Below are 19741 nucleotides of genomic sequence, written 5' to 3'. Positions count from 1 at the left end.
CACAACTGTTAATCAGAAGGTCATTGGTTCAATCCCCACAGCCACCACCATTGTGTCCTTGAGCAAGACACTTAACTCCAGGTTGCTCCGGGGGGATTGTCCCTGTAATAAGTGCACTGTAAGTCGCTTTGGATAAAAGCGTCTGCCAAATGCATAAATGTAAATGTAAATGTACAACTTTGTTGCCACGACAATGTAATGTCAACAAACCCCAAAATCCTTTTACTGTAAAATTACAATTTAAACAACATCACAGCTCAAATAATATTAAAGTTTTAACTGAAGATTTCACGTAAGTGCTTTTATAAAATTATAAGTTGCACATTTCTGCCTCTAAACCTTCCAGTTTAGGAGACTAGCTAAAACAGAACAAACAAGAAATGTGCAAAAACTGAAAATAAAAAAACGAGGTGTCATTACTGGTTCTGTTAAATAAGGCTTGAGTTAGCCTTAAAGGAATATTCCGTATTCAATACATGTTAAGCTCAATCGACAGCATTTGTGGCGTAATGTTGATTACCACAAAAATTTATTTTGACTCGCCCCTACTTTTCTTTAAAAAAGCTTAAATCGAGGTTACAGTGAGGCACTTACAATGGAAGTGAATGGGGCCAATTTTTGAATGTTAAAATACTCAGTTTCAAAAGTATAGCCACAAGACATAAACAATATGCATGTTAACATGATTTTAGTGTGATAAGGTCACTTAATAACCTTTCTGTTTAAAGTTATAGTAAATTTTAGAACTTTGTTGCCATGATGATGTAATCAACAATCCCTAAAACATAAATTTAATCAACTTTACAGCTCAAATAATACACAAGTTTTAAAAGAAGAAGTGCTTTTATAAAATTATAATCTTCACATTTCTGCCTTAAAACCCTCAAAAAATTGGCCCCATTCACTTCCATTGTAAGTGCCTCACTGTAACCACCATTTTTGCAAATTTCTTTAAAGAAAAGGAGGGACGAGGGGAAATACATTTTTGTGGTAATCAACATTAACGCCACAAATGCTGTCAACTGAGCTTAACTTGCACTGAACCTGGAATGTTCCTTTAAATCTACTTCTAATAATAAAGACAAAATGAATATAAAGGTTGATTTCCTCGCAGTGTTTTTGGTCACGGTGACGGTAGAGGAGTTGAGAGAAAGGTTGATGCGAGTAAAATTAGCCATGGTTTCACTATAGTAATATTGTAGTATCCATGTTTTTGTTTATTTGTTTGTTTGTTTGTTTGTTTGTTTTTGTCAGAAGTGATTTTAACCACAAAAATACTATGGTTCTATTTGTTGTATAGGAAGGTTAGGGGTAGGTGTAGGGTGTCTGTGGGACTAAACACAGCAATTAAAATGCTGTAGTGCTGGCCCATACTGTATTTTAGTATTTAATTAGGGGTACAAAGAGTTAAAATTGAGACTGTTTGCTGTTTTTAATTCAGCTCTATACTTTCTCACACTCTTCCATTCTCTGTTTCTCCACAATGTTGCAGATCTCCACATTATGCTTGTCCAGAGGTTATCAGGGTACGTCCATAAATCCAAAAGAGTTACCTACATGTTTAATAGCATTGTATCTTAAGATGTACCTTTGACCTTACAACTGTCTTTGGCTCTTTGGCTTTAGGGTGAGAAATATGATGGACGACGGGCGGACGTGTGGAGCTGTGGAGTCATTCTTTTTGCTCTGCTAGTGGTGAGAAAATAGTTCTGCTTAAGTGTCTCTCTCCCTGCAGAAAGAAATAGCTTAATGCAGCCTAAGATGCTAATCATAGCTGGTTTAAACTGGTCTAGCTGGTCTCCCAGCCTGGCCAAGCTGGTATTTCGCTGGTTTAGCTGATCGGCTAGATTGTCTCCTAGCCGGACCATTTGACAAGTGACCAAAATCCCTCTAAAACCAGCAAACCAGACAAGCTTTAGAGACCAGCCAAGATCGGCAAAGCAGCAGGGGTTCGTTTCTCTCTCCTTTTTCCTCTGCTTGTCTGAGAGCATTTCATTTTCCCCACTTATCGCTTATTACTCATGTTTAACTCACAGGCTTATAAGCAAATAACTGAAACTCTCCTTGCATATCACTACAATCTGTGTCTATGTGTATCTGGGACTTCTGCTGTCTGCTGTAACCAGGGAGCGCTGCCCTTCGACCACGATAACCTGCGACAGCTGCTGGAGAAGGTGAAGAGTGGAGAGTTCCACATGCCCCAATTCATCCCACCCGACTGCCAGGCTCTGCTGCGGGGCATGATTGAGGTCAACCCTGAAAAGAGACTTACGGTGAGCGAGCAGTGTGTTGCATGTTGTTCGTATCCTTACAGCTGAACATTTAATTTGGCCAGCCCTGAAAACAGACTTAATGAGTTAAAGATTTAAAGAGATAGTTCACCCAAAAATGAAAATTAAGTTGTCATTAACTTACACTCATTTGTCTTACTTTCATTCGAAGAGCACAAAAAAGAGATATTACGTTGAATGTGATTGCGAATGTCATTTAATTGTTTGGAATATATAGAATAATACCTAAATAGCTATTTGGCTATTTGTTGACATTATCTAGTAGTCACACAGGCTAGAAGACAGCGGTAGTGATTTATTTTGTGGCAGAGCAAGTTATTACATTATTATAAGATCATAGACATGTATGAATATGCAGATATATACCAAAAAGGCAGTTCTACATCATTTATTATTGCAAAATGGTTGTTAGGCAGGTGTTAATTGAGCAAATGCTCCTGAAGTATTCCTTTTCCTCAGCGTTTGCATTAAATCAAATTGAGTAATAGCGCCATCTGCCTGTAAACACAATCTTCTAATCGCATCTTCTGCTGTCCTTCCCCTGCAGCTAGAGGCCATTCAGAAGCATGCCTGGTATCAGTAAGTACTAATTACTTATTTCTGAGTCATTCTAGTCAATCCATAGGGATCCAGTGGAGTCATATTATCAGGGTTCCCACTGTCATGAAAACCTGGAAAAATCTGGGAATTTTAATTATTATAATTTTTTTCAAGCTTGGAAAAGTCATTAAAATGAATACAAATCTTAGGATGCCATGTAAATTGGAATATTGAATTTACATTTTATAGTTCTGCCCTGCTCTATAATATTTCATTGGCTAGATAGTGCTCTTGTGTAGAGCAAGCCATAGTAATGTTCCATTTGTGAGGAAATCGTTCTTTTGAAGTCAATTCTTTTCAATGATTCAGTCAAACTGGTTAACAAAATGGTCTGAATGATTCATTTGGGAATCAGTCTGAACCTAAAATGTTTTTTTTTTTAAATCCTTAACTAGTAATCAGAAATAACTGGAAATATCATGGAAATTCATTGTCAAGAAAAGTGTGGGAACCCTGCATTAATTATAATAATAAATTATAATATAGTATAATCAAATATAATATTATTAGGACTGTCAAATGATGAAAATGTTTAATCAAAATAATTACATGATATGGCAAATAATTCATTGCAATTAATCACATATATAAATATTTGTTGAGAAAGCCCCTAAAATAACAATAATTCAATATATAATGATTAAATAATTATAAATAGTTATTTTAAAAAAATATAACTGTATATATACATATATATTAGGGCTGTCGATTTAACGTGTTAATTCAGTGCGATTAATTTGATTAAAAATAACGCGCTAAAAATGTACGCAATTAATCGCAATGCCCCCGGAAGGTAATAAAGAAGATTCCTGAGAAATGCAAGCTTGTAGTACCACCTGTTTACTCCATTGGGCAGTAAGCGAAACTTCAGCTATGTGGGCAATGCACAGTTTATACAATGAACAAAACAACCCTTCAACAGGGAGCACAATAGAGATGGGCATTCCGGCTCTTTTCAGTGAGCCGGCTCGTTTGGCTCAGCTCATCAAAAAGAGATGGCTCTTTTGGCTCCCAAATGGCTCTTTAAAAAAATGTTTTGTAATTTTAAGCAGTCAAACAGACCGTTTAAAGTTTGACAATAATTAGTGTTAAAACAATCTAATTAAATTATAAAATGAAATATGAATCACAATGTATTTAAAAATGCATTGGTTTGTTATGAAAAAAGAATGCTATTAAACATTTAAAGTATAACTTTTTATTGTATATAATCAAAGTGCATATAAATGTAACAATTCAAAACGAAATCTGAACAACAATATAGGTTGGCTCCGCCCTCCCTCACGCGTCTTTGGTTCATTGGTTGACACTGCGTGTCTGATTGACAAGAACAACAGGTGAGGCTGTTAGTCTCAGCAGACACTCAGAACGAATGTGTGTGCACTTGAGCATTTAGGCCTATATTAATTTGAATATTTTAATTATTCATATATACATTTTTTTTATATTTTTATAAATAGATTTGGCTCTTCTGATATGTGAGCCAGCTCCCAACTTTCACCTACAAGAGTCGGCTCGTTCGAGAACGAACCATCACTAGAGCACAACACTAACATGCGTTACGTTCTTGGGTTCAAAACACTCAATGGAGCGTAAATTCGAACTAAGGGATCTCAAGATGTGTTCTAAGTATTAAACTATATTTAAACTTGACACACTGACCTAAACATTTTATGTTTATGATTGACAAATTCACTTGCAAAATGGACTTCTGTGAACTGTATGCCAATGATTGACTTATGATCAATAATATGGTAGTAAACAATACATTGTAATCTAAAGCCACTTTTTGTATTGTCTTATCAATAATTAACTTTTCTGCCACAAGAATGTAATGCATTTTAATTATCTGAATATTTTTATTTTATTTTAATAAATATATAAAAATATATAATTATATATATATATATATATATATATATATATATGTATAAACACCTGGCCAAAAGTTTGGAATAATGTACAGATTTAGCTATTTCTGAAGGGAATTGATACTTTAATTCACCAAAGTGGCATTCAACTCATCACAAAATATAGTGAGGATGTAAAAAGCAGCACCATCACTATATGGAAACAGTAATTTTTTATCAAATCTAGACAGGCTCCATTTCCATCAGCCATCACTCCAACACCTTATACTTGAGTAATCATGTTAAATTGATAATTTGGTACTAGAAAATCTCTTGCCATTATATCAAACACAGTTCACTATTTGGTTTGTTAAATGAAGCTTAACATTGTCTTTGTGTTTGTTTTTGAGTTACCACTCACTGTATGACTTTGTTTGTCTTAAGGTCAATATTAGGTCAAAACTTAAAAAAAAAAAAAAACATTTCTCTAGAGACTCATCAGTCAATCAATGTTTTGAGGAATGAAGGCGATACAATGCTTGAAATTGCCAAAAAACTGAAGATTTCATACAAAGGTGTACACTACAGTTTTCAAAGACAAAGAACAACTGGCTCTAACAAGGACAGAAAGAGATGTGGATGGCCAGAAGTAGAACTAAACAAGAGGATAAGTACATCAGAGAGTCTCTAGTTTGAGAAATAGACACATCACATGTCCTCAGCTGACAGCTTCATTGAATTCTACCCGCTCAACACCAGTTTCATGTACAACAGTAAAGAGAAGACTCAAGGGTGCAGGCCTTATGGGAAGAATTGCAAAGAAAAAGCCACTTTTGAAACAGAAAAACAAGAAAAAACTAACAGAAGGTTAGAGTGGGCAAAGAAACAGACATTGGACAACAGATAATTGGAAAAGAGTGTTATGGATCTCAACCCCTTTGAGCTTTTTTGGGATCAGCTAGACTTTAAGAGGCATGAGAAGTGCCCGACAAAACAGCCACATCTATGGCAAGTGCTACTGGAAGTGTGGGGTGAAATGTAATTTTTCACATTATTAATTTCCTGACTATACATTGTGATCAGTTGAATGCCACTTTGGTGAATAAATGTACCAATTTCTTTCCATAAGAGCAAAATCTGTCCATTATTCCAAACTTTTGGCTGCCAGTCTATATATATATATATATATATATATATATATATATATATATATATATATATATATATATATATATATATATATATATATATATATATATAATTATTTATTTATTTTTATAATAATTCAGATACTTAAAATGCTTTACATGTCTGTGACAGACAGGTAAAACACTGATAAAACAAAAAGTGGCTTTAGAAGGCAATATATTTTTTCCATATAATGAACATAAGCATATCATCGAATTACAGTCCGCAGCAATCCATTTGTAAAATCAGTTATCAGTTATTTTATTATTCATTATAAGTGTTTTTCTAAGGACACGTCAATGTACACCTGTATCAGGCAGATGCTTTTAGAGCCCTTCGGTTGCGTCACGCCATAAACACCAAACACCACAACTTAGAAAACACTTCTTGAGATCCCTGCATTCGGAATGTGCTCCATCCAGCTGAGTTTGAATGTAAGAACGTGTTCTCACCTTATGATGTCACAAGTGCCAAGCAAGCCTGAGTGTGGTTTGTCCTGTATAGCTGCTCGTTGACTATACAGCTGGAGTTTCACTTACTGCCACCTGTTGAAAACAGGAGGTACTTCAAGCAAGGTACCGCAGCATGCACGCAAACCACATTATAGCGACCACGATGAGGTTACCACCTGTGACTCTATCCTCCCTAGCATCCAGGCCAAATTGGTTGCTTAGGAGACCTGGCTGGAGTCACTCAGCACATCCTGGATTTGAACTCGCGACTCCAGGGGTTGTAGTCAACATCTTTACTTGCTGAGCTACCTAGGCGCCCTAATTCTATTTATAAACAAATATGAAATTATTACAGCTTGCATCTTTCATAGACTTAATTCACACTAGCACAATGTTTGATTTTTAATGGGAATGATAATGAGGCTGTGAGAGATAAACTTACAGTCTCTTCAATGGCTGTACTGCAGTTTCAAATGTTTTTAGATCATTTCGCAGACAAAACATTGATAATATATTAACATTCAGTATCCAAAGAACTCCAGACAACATGAGTTGTGGAAAATCAGATGTGATCTAGGAGCTTTATACCGTTCATGTGATTGAAGATATAGTAAGTGTATCCCTCACAGTCTTGTTGTCATTCCCATTAAAAGTTTAAGATGGTGCTAGCGTGAATAAGTTCTATAATTGACAAAGTCAAATCTGATTTATTCAAGCAGCTCTATGTCATCAGAAATCTTGCAGGTCACGGTTGAATGTGTGTTTGTCTGTGATATAGAACTGGCCGTAATGAGTCATGTCCTGAGCAGCCGCCCCCGAGGCGTGTGTGCATGGGAAGGATCATGTCTCTCACAGAGCTGGACCCAGATGTGTTGGACAGCATGTATTCTCTGGGGTGTTTCAAGGACAGGGTTAAACTCACCCAAGACCTGCAGTGTGAAGAGTAAGTGAAGTGTTTGTGTTTTTTATAATCATCTCACTCCCACTAAAATAAATTGTTCTCATCATTTACTCACCCTCATGTCATCCCAGATATCTATGACTGTATTTCTTATGCAGAACACAAATGAAGATTTTTGGAAGAATATCTCAGCACTGTAGGTCCATACAATACAAGTGAATGGTGACCAGGATTTTGAAGCTCCAAAAAAAAATTGTAGATAAAAAGTAATCTATATGACTACAGTGGTTTAATCCATGTCTTCAGAAGCGATATGATAGGTGTTGGTGAAAGAACAATCAATATTTAAGTCCTTTTTTTACTCCACTTTCACATTCTTCTTCTTTAGTGTTTCGTGACTCGTATTCTTAATGCACATCACCACCTAATGGGCAGGGAGTAGAATTTACAGTTAAAAAGGACATAAATATTGATCTATGTCTCGTCCACACCTATCATATCACTTCTGAAAATATGGATTTAACCACTGGAGATGTATGGATTACTTTTATGTTGCCTTTATGTGCTTTTTGGAGCTTTGAAGTTCTGTCACCATTCACTTGCATTGTGAAGACTTACAGAGCTGAAATGTTCTTCTAAATCTTAGTTTGTGTTCAGCAGAAGAAAGAAAGTCATACACATCTGAGATGGCATGAGTGTGAGTAAATGATGAGAGAATTACAAGTTTTGGGTAATCTATTCCTTTAACTCTTTTATTAATTATTAATTTTTGCACGTTAATTGTCTTGCATGTTTGAGACAAGAATGTTAAAGAGAGGTGTGCTATTACTTTTCTTAGCGACCGAACAAGTGAAAGAAGCCCATTGACTTAAATTGAAGGAAGGTCTTAAGCCATACCCAAGAGACTTATGGACTTGGCTCTTTTGAATTAGGCCTAGCTACCACCCTGAACCCTAACAACCACATAGCAACATGCTTAAAACCACAAAACCCCTAAACAACTAAATAGCAACACCGTTGCAACCATCCACAACACTCTAGGATCATGACGGCAAGTTTTACATGAGCAAGCACAACTCACATTTTCTTTGGAAATTATGACAATCTATTTACTCTGTAACATTGTTTGTCATTCTCTCTCAGAGATAACCAGGAGAAGATGATCTATTATCTCCTGCTGGATCGGAAAGAGCGCTATCCCAGCTATGAGGATGAGGATCTTCCTCCCAGAAACAATGTTGGTATGCATCTTTCCCTGAAGTGTCCATTAACACAACCCTAGAACTTGTGGATTCCAGAATCTCCACTGTTTTTGACAGTTTTGCTGCTAGCGGTCAGTCTCTGTCAGTTATAATTTCTCCATCTACAAAATTGATTGGAGATGAGGAACAATGTTTGTGCCAGAGTTTTGAGTTAGCTATTACATACATTAGAGATTTTGGTGCAGCTCCAGGTCCATTTGACATCAGAGGTCGTTTCCTTTGACTGGTGTGAAGTGCACATAGGAAAGAAAAAATCGTATTAAAGGGAAAGTTTCACACCAAACATCTCATCAGTTACTCGCCCTCATGCCATCCCAGATGTGTATGACTTTATTTCTTCTGCTGAACGCAAAAAAATTTTTTTAGAATGTAGGTCCTCACAATGCAAGTGAATGGTGACCAAAACCTTGAAGCTCAAAAAAGCAAATAAAGTAAACATAAAATGAATCCATAAGACTTCAGTTGTTAAATATAAATATTCAGAAGCTATAGAGTAGGTGTGGGTGAGAAAATCAATATTTAAAAGGTGGCGATATGCATGAAGATTGTGAATCGCCAAAAACAAAAGAAGAACGTGAAAGTGAAAATGGTGATTGATAATAAAAAAAGACTTAAATATTGATCACTTTCTCATACACACTTATCACATTGCTTCTGAAGAAATCAATTTAACCACTGGAGTTGTGTGAATCATTTTTATAATGCCTTTATGTGCATCTTCTAAAAATCTTAGTTTGTGTTCCGGTGAAGAAAGAAAGTCATACATATTTGGGATGGCATGAGGACGAGTAAATGATGAGTGAATTTTCATTTTTGGGTGAACTATCCCTTTAATGTCTCAATAGTTTCTCAATCACAACAGTGAGATTACATGGAGAGTAGTCAGAGTCTCCTACATTTCAGATGATTATTTGGATTAAATGAGCCGGTAAACTCACATGTTCTCAGAAGATTTTCAGAAGACATCTCAACAATGTCTCAAACTTTGCTCAGACTTGCAAAGAAACCATAGTCTGCAATCAAAAGTCCGAGAAATCAATATGAACTTTTTTCATCAAATTCACTATATTATCCACAATCATTTTAGCTCTATACAGTATACCAGAGATGTTCACAAGTCTTTCATCTGAGTCAAGTCTCAATTCACTACACATTACATCTTATATATATATATATATATATATATATATATATATATATATATATATATATATATATATATATATATATATATATGGCACAATGGGGCTAAAGGCTCCCTTAAAGAAATTTAGCTTTTCTCTATTCACAAAATGTTAAAAGAATTTTTATTGAATATTGATAGAGCAACATAATTTGTGTGAAAAGTAATAGCAACAGATGGTTGTTTCTACTAAAATTCAGTTGGATAAAAGGTGGTGAGGGAGCCTTTTACCCCACACTTGGGGAAAAAGGCTCCCTCACTCAGGGTAAAAGGCTCCTAGGGAGTTTAAAGTGATATTGTGTAGATTTATGGGGAATTGTTATAGTGCAAAATTTGTCAACTATAGTTTCAAAATAGTTTTGAGACACCAAGATGCTTTTTTTGAGTAAAAAATTAAGATGATGCTTACTCAAAATAACTACTTCAGAAAAGGTTATCCATTTCCTGTTCATTTCAAACACATCTGGCATTTTATAGACCTTTTTCACACTCTGGTTTTTGGAACATGTAAGTCAACGTTTGCAGGTTAAACTTCGACGGCGGTGAATGGAAGATCAGAGCAAATATTATTTACACTTACCCATTTGCTCAGACCAAAAGAAAAACTCCACTATTACATTTGAATGACTTTCCAGAAGAAGAAAAAAATAGATAGAGGTGGATTAAGACAAATAAAATGGGAGAAGATGACACATTTACTGTCACTCTCTCAGCAGCTGTAATATAAACCCCATTGCAACTGTGGTAATTCATTTTTTAAAACTAATTCCAGGGTAATATAACAATAAGCATAATGCTATGAATTTACACTCAATATTTAAAAAAATGTATAATATAAAAAAGTGCAAGATTTACGCTGATAAATAAGGCTGAAATGCGTCATCACAGTCTGTGAAAAGGGTCTATTACATCTCAAGTATTCTATAAAAAAACTAAACAAACTAAACTCTATTATGAATGGATGAGTCAATATGAGACCGCTTTGAACATTTTTCATAACAAATCTATTTGCAATTTTCAGAAAATCAATGAGTTTAATAGGGGACTTTAGCCCCTGCAACAGGGGGACTTTTTACCCCAAATACTATCCTTACACTTATTGGACAGTTATTGAAAAATGCTTGATTTCATGACTTTAAACAAAACATTGATTATATGAAGCGCTAGGTTTAAATAGACGCAACCTCTGGTCGGCGATCCTAATGAGCAATATTAGCTAACTTTCTGTGTTCATTAATGTCTAACCTTTGAGAATGTGCCGTCAAGTTTAATGGGACACTTATCACATTTTGGAGTTACGTGGAAATACACCATCGAATTATATGACAAGGGTCTGATCGATCATGACACACAGGAAAATGTGACGAAGATGCAATCAAACCATACAAATAAAACATTACTCACATTAATGGCGATAACGTACCAAGGTTCAGACCCACAAATACACTGTGAGAAGGAATAGCAGGGAATGGGGAGGAGGTGGAATCGATCTCGGGTTCGGACCAAGCAATCCAACCAACAATTGTGAAAACAGCCTCACTTAAACACATACAGTATAGCCTCCATGCATACATACTCAGTGTGCTGTTTGTTTCGTATATAGACCCTCCACGGAAGCGTGTAGACTCACCAATGTTAAGCCGCCATGGCCGTTGTCGACCAGAGAGGAAGAGTCTGGAGGTGTTGAGTGTAACGGAGCAGGGCTCTCCCACACCCCCACGCAGAGCGTTGGACACATCGTCTCACAGCCAAAGGTACTCATGCAGACAGACATGCACATTTCTATGGAACTTTGTTAATGTTGCTACTACTGACTCTTGACCTGATCTCACTCTTGCATAGATCTCGATCTGTTAGTGGAGCATCAACTGGCCTGTCTTTTAGTCCTCTAAGTAGTCCCAGGGTAAGTACCTGTTTGCCTTTTTTTCTTATTAATGGAATAGTTCACCCAAAAATGAAAATTCTGTCATTATTTACCCACCTCATTCACTTTCCATTTTTGGTTGATATCACTAGCTTTTTACAATGGCTTCAAATACGACTCATCCAATCAGAATTTTTCTTTTTTTGTAGTGTAAATTGTACAGTTTTTAGGGGTTTGTTTTTAACGTAGAATTTGTCGTTTTAGTGTGGAAAAAGGAAGGAAAAATGTTTGGTGTCGGAATCACCATGGATTACAATAAGCGTTTGTGATGATATGCAGATGAGTGCAATGAAAACGTTCAGTTCAGCTTGACGTCTTGTTAGTTCTTCAGTAAAAGAAGCAGCTCATTGGTCACTTGATGAGTACACAAAAGCCCTGTGGACAGAATAATTTTTTCAAGCAAGCCTGATGTGCTTTTTTTCCGTTTTTGAAGCCATTAACCCAGCAGGGAGTCCCAACGATCAAGTGATTAATGACCTCCCAGTGTCAGACGCTAATGTGCGCTATGTAAATTAAGCTCACACCTGAAAATCAATGGAAAAATCAGTTAATGTGGCACCGGTATAACCCCCCTATTGTGTTTGTGTCATTTTTGACCCAGAAGAGGTAGATAATAATTACCAATAAATACCACATAATTTTTATTGTTACTTCTTGTCTTGTCTTTATGACTCAGTGATTGTATTCATACATTGTTTGATCTTATTGAACATTTATATAGAAAAAACTGTTTTAGCACGATTTGTGGACTTTTAAGACGGTCCCTTACCCACCATATGCAAATTTTCCTACTTATATCAGTGTTAAATTAGCACTGATATAAGGAATGATTTCACCGTGACACCATCTGACCAGCTTAAATATGGGGCAAATTGCATCCCGTTTTTATTCAATACGGGATGCATTATTTTATCTTTAAATATTCTTCTGCGTTCACGGGTCAATTTTGACCCTGGCATCAACTGTGGCTTTAAACATGAAATTGTTTTTGTACATCTATGAATTATATTTTTCTTATAAACGCTTTACTTACATTTTAGCCTTTTTCCCATACTCTCACACACACATTTTTGGGTCTCACCGGGACTGCATCTTGTTTACAAACATGCACACATATCCACATACAGACACACACACACACACACACACACACACACACACACACACACACACACACACACACACACACACACACACACACACACACACACACACACATTCCTGTACAAAACAGACATGACAGATGTAACAAACATTACAAATAAACTAAATCAATGGTAAAGGGGATGTGGCGTGAGCAAAAGTTCTAAAAGTTCATGCACACATTAGTCTAAATAGGGCTTGAAAGAGTAAATTGTCCACAACTGCTTCTGATGATGAAGCAGCTTGCAGCAGACACACAGAATAACATTCAACAGTTCATGAGAGTAAATAGAATAGATTTACCTTAAAACATAGTAAAGAAGTATTAATGTTGTATACTTGAGTTATAGAGCTGTATTGATGATGTTTAGTTGAACATGAATTCATTAGTTTCATTATTTTTAACCACTAAGTTGTATTGAGCAGTTATGAGTGTTAGGAAATTCATTCATATTACTAGTAATTCTCACATTATATGTTAATATCAATTTAATATTATGTGATATTAAAATATAATTTAACAGAAATGTTGATAAAAAATGTCTTCTCATGTATCACACTGATTTTTATGTAGTTAATGTATATTTCTAAATCTCAAATTATTTCACAATTTTACTAGTTCTAAAATATGGCATATTAATTAATAAATAACTTTTGCATTTGTCAGTTAACATGCCAAAAATATCAATATTTTTAGATGCATGAACAGTTAAGAAGTTATTAATGACAGACAGTGGAGTTTCTGGTGCCCCCCAGGGTATGATAGTGCCCCCCTAGGGAGTTGGTGCCCCACGCAGGCTGCGTAATATGCGTATAGGGAGCTGCGGTACAGTGGCATAGTGATTAGTCTAATGGCTTACTAGTTTCAACAAAACCAAACTGGCTTTGGCTGAACCTGACAGCTACACTAGAGGTATGCAATGTTGGTATGCAATGTCGGAAATGCGTAAACAATCGATTATTATTCTTTAGATGAACTTACAACACAATACATGGAGTGGACTTTTTATCTGACCTGTTACTCATCTGAGGTAATGGCACTTCGATATTCTGGGGTGAATTCAACTGCATTTTTTGCTTCCTTGAAGGGCACTCCTGCGGGAGGTGATGCCACTCGAAAGCTCGTTCAAAACGAAAGTGCGCCCCTGCTGCCCCCGTTCTGTGCACGTCAGTGTCACTGATGCACTAAAGGCTGTATCACCTGCCATTGCTCATTTTCACTTGTATTTCTCTCTCCATCTGCCATGCCCTTCATCTTCCATCCCGTTCCTTCTCTCCATCAAATCAGATCCCCATCTTTACATTCAGCAAATCAGAGGTCGCTGCAGCCACCAGAGCAGGAAGCGGCAGCACCACCCCTCGCCCCAATCGACCACATGAACCCAACAAAACTCCCCTTGACCACCCCCAACTGAAGTCCAAGAAGTCCCTCCCCCTGCCCACCTCTCGCTCTCCCTCCCCTTCCCCGCTCTTGTCACCCTTTCCCCGCTTCCTGTTCTTTGCTTCTCCGTCTGCGGTGCTGAAGTCAGTGACTAAAAGCTTGTATCCCATGTCTCAGGTCACCCCTCAGGGCTCTCCCCTGCCTACCCCCCTGGGTACCCCTGTGCATCACCCCCACCCCCCAATGCTACCCCACCCTGTTCCTCCTCCTCTTCCTCTTCTTCCTCCCGAGTCGAGGGAGGAGGTTTGGGCGTCGGCTCACTCTCCTTGACCCCACCCTCTAGTCCAGGAGGAGGTGGGGACATGGCTGCCAGTAGCTCCGCCCATTGGAGGACACGCCTCAACTCATTGAAGAACAACCTTCTGGGGTCACCACAATTCCATCGGCGCAAGTTGCAGGGTGGGCCACTGTATATTTTCTGTAGAATAGATTATTGAATTGTAAGGATTATTATTGTCAGTGAATGGATGCATTCAGTCTTATAGGTGTAAATCTTGCTTTATCCACTCCAATAGTGCCAACTTCAGAGGACATGTCCAGTTTAACTCCAGAATCAAGTCCAGAGTAAGTAACATTTGCCAAACTTCATGCCTAATTCTATGAGTAGAATTCACTCAAGATCAGTAAAAGAAGCTGCTTTAACTACTCAATGATTATTACAAATAAGATATGCCTTAAATAATGTGTAAACTGTCTTGATTACGTTCTGAATTTATGGAGCAAATATGCTAACATGCTATACATGTCAATAATATGTGCTGGTTACACTCTATTACACTATTGTAATTTATGATGACACTGATACTACTGCAAATATGGGTGTATAAAAGAGTGTTAATAGATAGAATACAGACAAAATAATGATGATATGAAGCATATTTCTCTTTGGGCGGATGTGTGAATGGCTTTCGTTGCAGAAGGCACATGAGTAAGGCAGCATAGAAAGCAAAGAGTGAATGGGCACTTAAAGAGTATTTGAGTAGATTTGGTTCCTTTTGAAGACTAATTAAACAAAAAAATTGCATGACATGGTCTTGGAAAATCTCTCTACGTGAACGATTATACAGATATTGGTAAGTTTGCACCAGCTCGCTAATAACTCTGCACTCCGGTGTGTTTATGTTCATTGATCTTAATTGACAGAACAATTTAATTGGAATTAGCTGTCAGCCTCAAAGTAGGTGGAGCTCCCGGTCACATCTACTGATGACATGGACCAATGAGAGTAAGAAGGTATTAAGCAGCTGGTAAGTTGCCTAAAAGTTGGTGAGCTGTTATGAACCACCAAAACGAACTCAAAAACACGTTCATTTTGTCCAGCTTTTGTTCTAAATGACGTCACACTCGTTTGATTTCGAAGGAAGTATGCTGTTTTTATTACATGGAAGTATTTGTCTTTTTTCAGCTGCCACAAATGACGTTTCAAATGCACGTAATGTGTAGTCACTGGCTTTAACACGTTAGCCAACATCAGTCCAACACTTATATCTCAAATAGTGTACACAGTGTGGGGAGATGGTAGAACATTCAACTCACATTCGCAAAGTGCTGTCTTCAAAGACGTTTTGCTAGTTGTCACTTGTATTGTAGTATCCAAAATTTCACTCTCTCTTTTTCTGTTCAAGAAGTACATCATACGGATTCTCATATGCTCTTCGTTGCATTTTCAGTGTGAACACGCTACCGACACTACCTAAGTAACAAAATGGTGTAGAATAGTGCAGAGTACATGACATGGATACAGTTAACAACTTTCATTGATACAATTATGCAGTACTGATGTTATCATAATATTTGAATTCTTAATTATGATTAGTGGAGAATTTTTAACATCTATTTGTATACTGATTTGTGTTTGGTCTTGTCATCCTTAAATATGTTTAGCCATTTATAGCCACCTTTTCCCTGGACAGTGACTCTCATGCCAAGCCTAATGAAAACAAGATGTGTGCTTACACTGAACGCCCCTGAAACCTAAGATTACCTACATTTTTTAATACTATTCTAGCTGTCTTGCAAGCACTGGTATTTCCTTCTGGAAAATGGAAATCTAATTCTTTAATATGCTTTGTCTCAGAGTCATAGAGTTTATCGGAGTGCCTGTCTGTCTCTCTGTCTGTGTTTGTGGTCATGCAGACTGGCTAAGAGGTCTTGGTTTGGGAATTTCATCAGTCTGGAGAAAGAAGAGCAGATTTTTGTGGTCATCAAGGACAAGCCACTTAGTTCCATCAAAGCTGACATCGTCCATGCATTTCTCTCTGTGAGTGCACTCCTTGATTTTGCAATGTAATTGTTCAGATGTTGAAGCAGAGGTTGCATTTCCGCCTTAAAATTACATTTTTTCTCCACTTACAGTTAGGTTTAGGGTTGGGTTAGGGGGTAGATTTAATTTGACATAATTTACTACTAAAATGCAACTAGCTTTTGGTGCCACAATGTGACCATTTCTCCCAGTAACTGAACCTCACACATGCCCATACATTTAACAACACTTCCACCTTTAGCCACTTGCGGGGCAGTGGTTCGAATTTTGGTAAGCAGCGACCGATTTCAGCAGCCAAACTTTCGACCAACTGTTGCCGAATTCACAGTATGATCAGTCTGGTTCTAGTATGATTGGCTGGCTTTTGTTATTAGTCAAGCAGAAGTCTTGTTTACAAGACTTGAAGTCTTGTACACATTATACAGTGAAATTATTTTTTTCACATAACCCAGCTAAGCTGGGGTCAGGGCACAGGGTCAGCCATGATATGGCAGATAGGGTCAAGGGCCTTGCTCAAAGGCCCACAGTGGCATCTGGGTAGTGCTGGGGCTTGAACTCCCAACCTTCTTGTCAGTAACCCAGAGCCTTAACCGCTGAGCCATATTTGAAATACATATGTTGAAAGATATTATGTTTGCAAGATATTTAGAGTTCTGTTTTAGGCACTTAGTAGCAAATAAAATAGATACTATATACTGCTTTGTTATTGGAGTTTTGTTTGTGAAATTATCAGCAGTTATTATTTTTGGAAAGACAGAATTCTGATCACAAAATCTGCACACATTTGTAGCTATTTTATGGTATTTTTATGGTATTGACTCATTCACAGAGACAGTCATGCCACTAGTTGTTTTCATTTTACTACACTGCTCTATTATTGTTATATTTCTTTTGTCTTGTATTCAGATCCCCTCCCTCAGTCACAGCGTAATCTCTCAGATGAGTTTTCGTGCAGAGTACAAGTCTTCTGGAGGTCCATCCATCTTCCAGAAACCTGTCAAATTCCAGGTAGACATCTCGTTCTCTGAGGGGGACAGAGAGAGGGAGAGGGAGAGGGAAGGTCAGAAGGATTTTGGAATCTACAGTGTTACGTTTAGCCTTATATCAGGTAAGATAAATGCTAAAGCCAGTGTCGGCTGTGCTTTCTTTTGAAGTAAACGGTTGTGGCACATTTCGTGCATGATAATTCAGTGCAAAATCCTGCATCTTAATCACTAACCACACACAATCCATTTTAACCAGGCACTATCTGGTAAAGTGCTACGCCATATGTATAGATTAAGTCATTGTCGTTCTTTTCCAGTGTGATCACACGGGAAATCGACATGCTAATTCCGAATGTTCATGTACCCTGAAATCGACTCATTCTGCCCAATTACTGTCAAGCACCATCCCCTATCAGAAAAAGTTGCATCAATTCAAGTGTGAAAACATTTTGCTGTGACACTACTATTATCTCTGAGACACGGGTTCTGGTGCAGTGGAAACCAGGAAGTAATCACTTTCTCATAAACAATGGTGAGCGCGATACTAAAATGATAATTGTTACTCCACTGATGGTTAGGTTTAGGGTTGAGGTTTGGGTTAGGGGCAGGATTAATAAAATATGCATTCCTGTTGACTGTATTGCACATTTACAACTAGAAACTCGCTTTTGGTTTCATCCTGTGGACAATTCACCTCAACGGCACTTCCAGCTTCAGCCACTGGAGGGCTATGGTTTGCATTTCGGTAATCGGCAGCAAAACTTTTGGCCTCCTGTCGCCGATTTCATAGTGCGATCAGTCTTTTCGGTGCAAACACATCTCCTATCAATGTAAATTAGTCTTATAGATTGCATCTTATTCACAAAAGTCTGTGCTATTTGCCCAGGACAATCAACAATGAACTATTACTGCCCGAGGAGTGCAGACAGTAAGCAACTTTGTTTAAAATAGATGTTTGTGTATTTAAAACTGACTCTCTCAAATAGAACAGATGATACATTTCGATCTGGGTTAGAAAAGGCATTTCAAATTATTTCACATTTTTATAGAAAGATGTTTTCCACAGTTTTGAATGTATAATATGGGTTGATTACTGTTGGGTAGATTACTGTACTTCTAAAATGTAATCTGGAACAGATTAAAAATTACACTAACTAATGTAATCAGAAAAGTGATATTTTAGATTACACTTTTTCTAAGTAATCTTATTTTATTACTTCTGGATTACTTATTGCATGGTGTAATGTGTACTTTCATTAAACATTAGTAAATATCAAACAACAATTTGCTGTTTTTCTGTCTCAACCCCTGTGTAAAGCAGTTTAATGGAAAGGAGGAGGCGAGAACCGGCCTGGCGATATAAACAATATTTTAATGATTAACTTAAACAAAAGACAAACATACACACACACACACGACGGACATGTCCGTAAACGATCTCTCTCTCGTCGCACCACCGTCTGCCTTCGGCCTTTATCCCTCTCGGAGGCTTAATTAGCCTGATAAGGGACCGGGTGTGTATAATCACGACCTGGCCCTGCCCTCCGCCCTGTCACACCCTCAGTGGGGTGTCACATCACATCAGTGTCTTTAGAAGCGATAAAATAGGTGTGGGTGAGAAACAGATAAAAAGATAAGTCCTTTTTTTACTGTAAATCTCTACTTTCACTTTTACATCTGAAAGTGGAAGTACAAGTGGCGATTTAGAGTAAAAAAGGACATAAATAGTGTTCTGTTTCTTACCATGAGGGTGAGAAATTTTTAAGGGAACTTTCATTTTTGGGTGAACTATCCCTTTAATTTAAATACAAGCGTAAATGTGGTGAAAAACATTTTGTGATCCGATCACAAAAAACAAATACGGAGGTAGCCACAAAATCAAATGTGGACACATTGCTTTGAGGTGTAAACGCTCATCTGTCCTGAACCCGGCCAGCAGTGAAGCACCACCACTCACCTGTCAATCAAATATTTGAAAGGAAATAACCTTTCGATCAGAAAATTTGAAAAAGCGGATACATACACAAGCACAAGAACATCATGGATCTTCAGTGTCTCTGATACATGCATACAAATCCACAAGTTCTGCAAAGTGGAGAGAATTTAGCTAGAAAAATATAGGAAGGTTTTTCATAACTTGTGTCAATTTGTTTTTAGGTCCAAGTCGCAGGTTTAGAAGAGTTGTTGAAATGATTGAAGCTCAGTTGCTCAGTTCTCATGATCAGCCCTTGGTAAAAACTCTTTCAGGTAAGACCCT

The 19741-nt window shown here is 37.3% G+C and overlaps 1 pseudogene; it reads left to right on the top strand.

The window, feature by feature from the left end:
- Positions 1-19741, top strand: part of LOC127633409 (serine/threonine-protein kinase BRSK2-like) — a 28067-nt pseudogene that overhangs the window by 3039 nt on the left and 5287 nt on the right.

Source organism: Xyrauchen texanus, chromosome 40 (genome assembly GCF_025860055.1).
Source record: "Xyrauchen texanus isolate HMW12.3.18 chromosome 40, RBS_HiC_50CHRs, whole genome shotgun sequence".
In the NCBI taxonomy this organism is placed as follows: Eukaryota; Metazoa; Chordata; class Actinopteri; order Cypriniformes; family Catostomidae; genus Xyrauchen; species Xyrauchen texanus.
The sequence above is the reverse complement of the archived record's forward strand: the minus strand, read 5'-3'. Positions and strand labels throughout refer to the sequence as shown.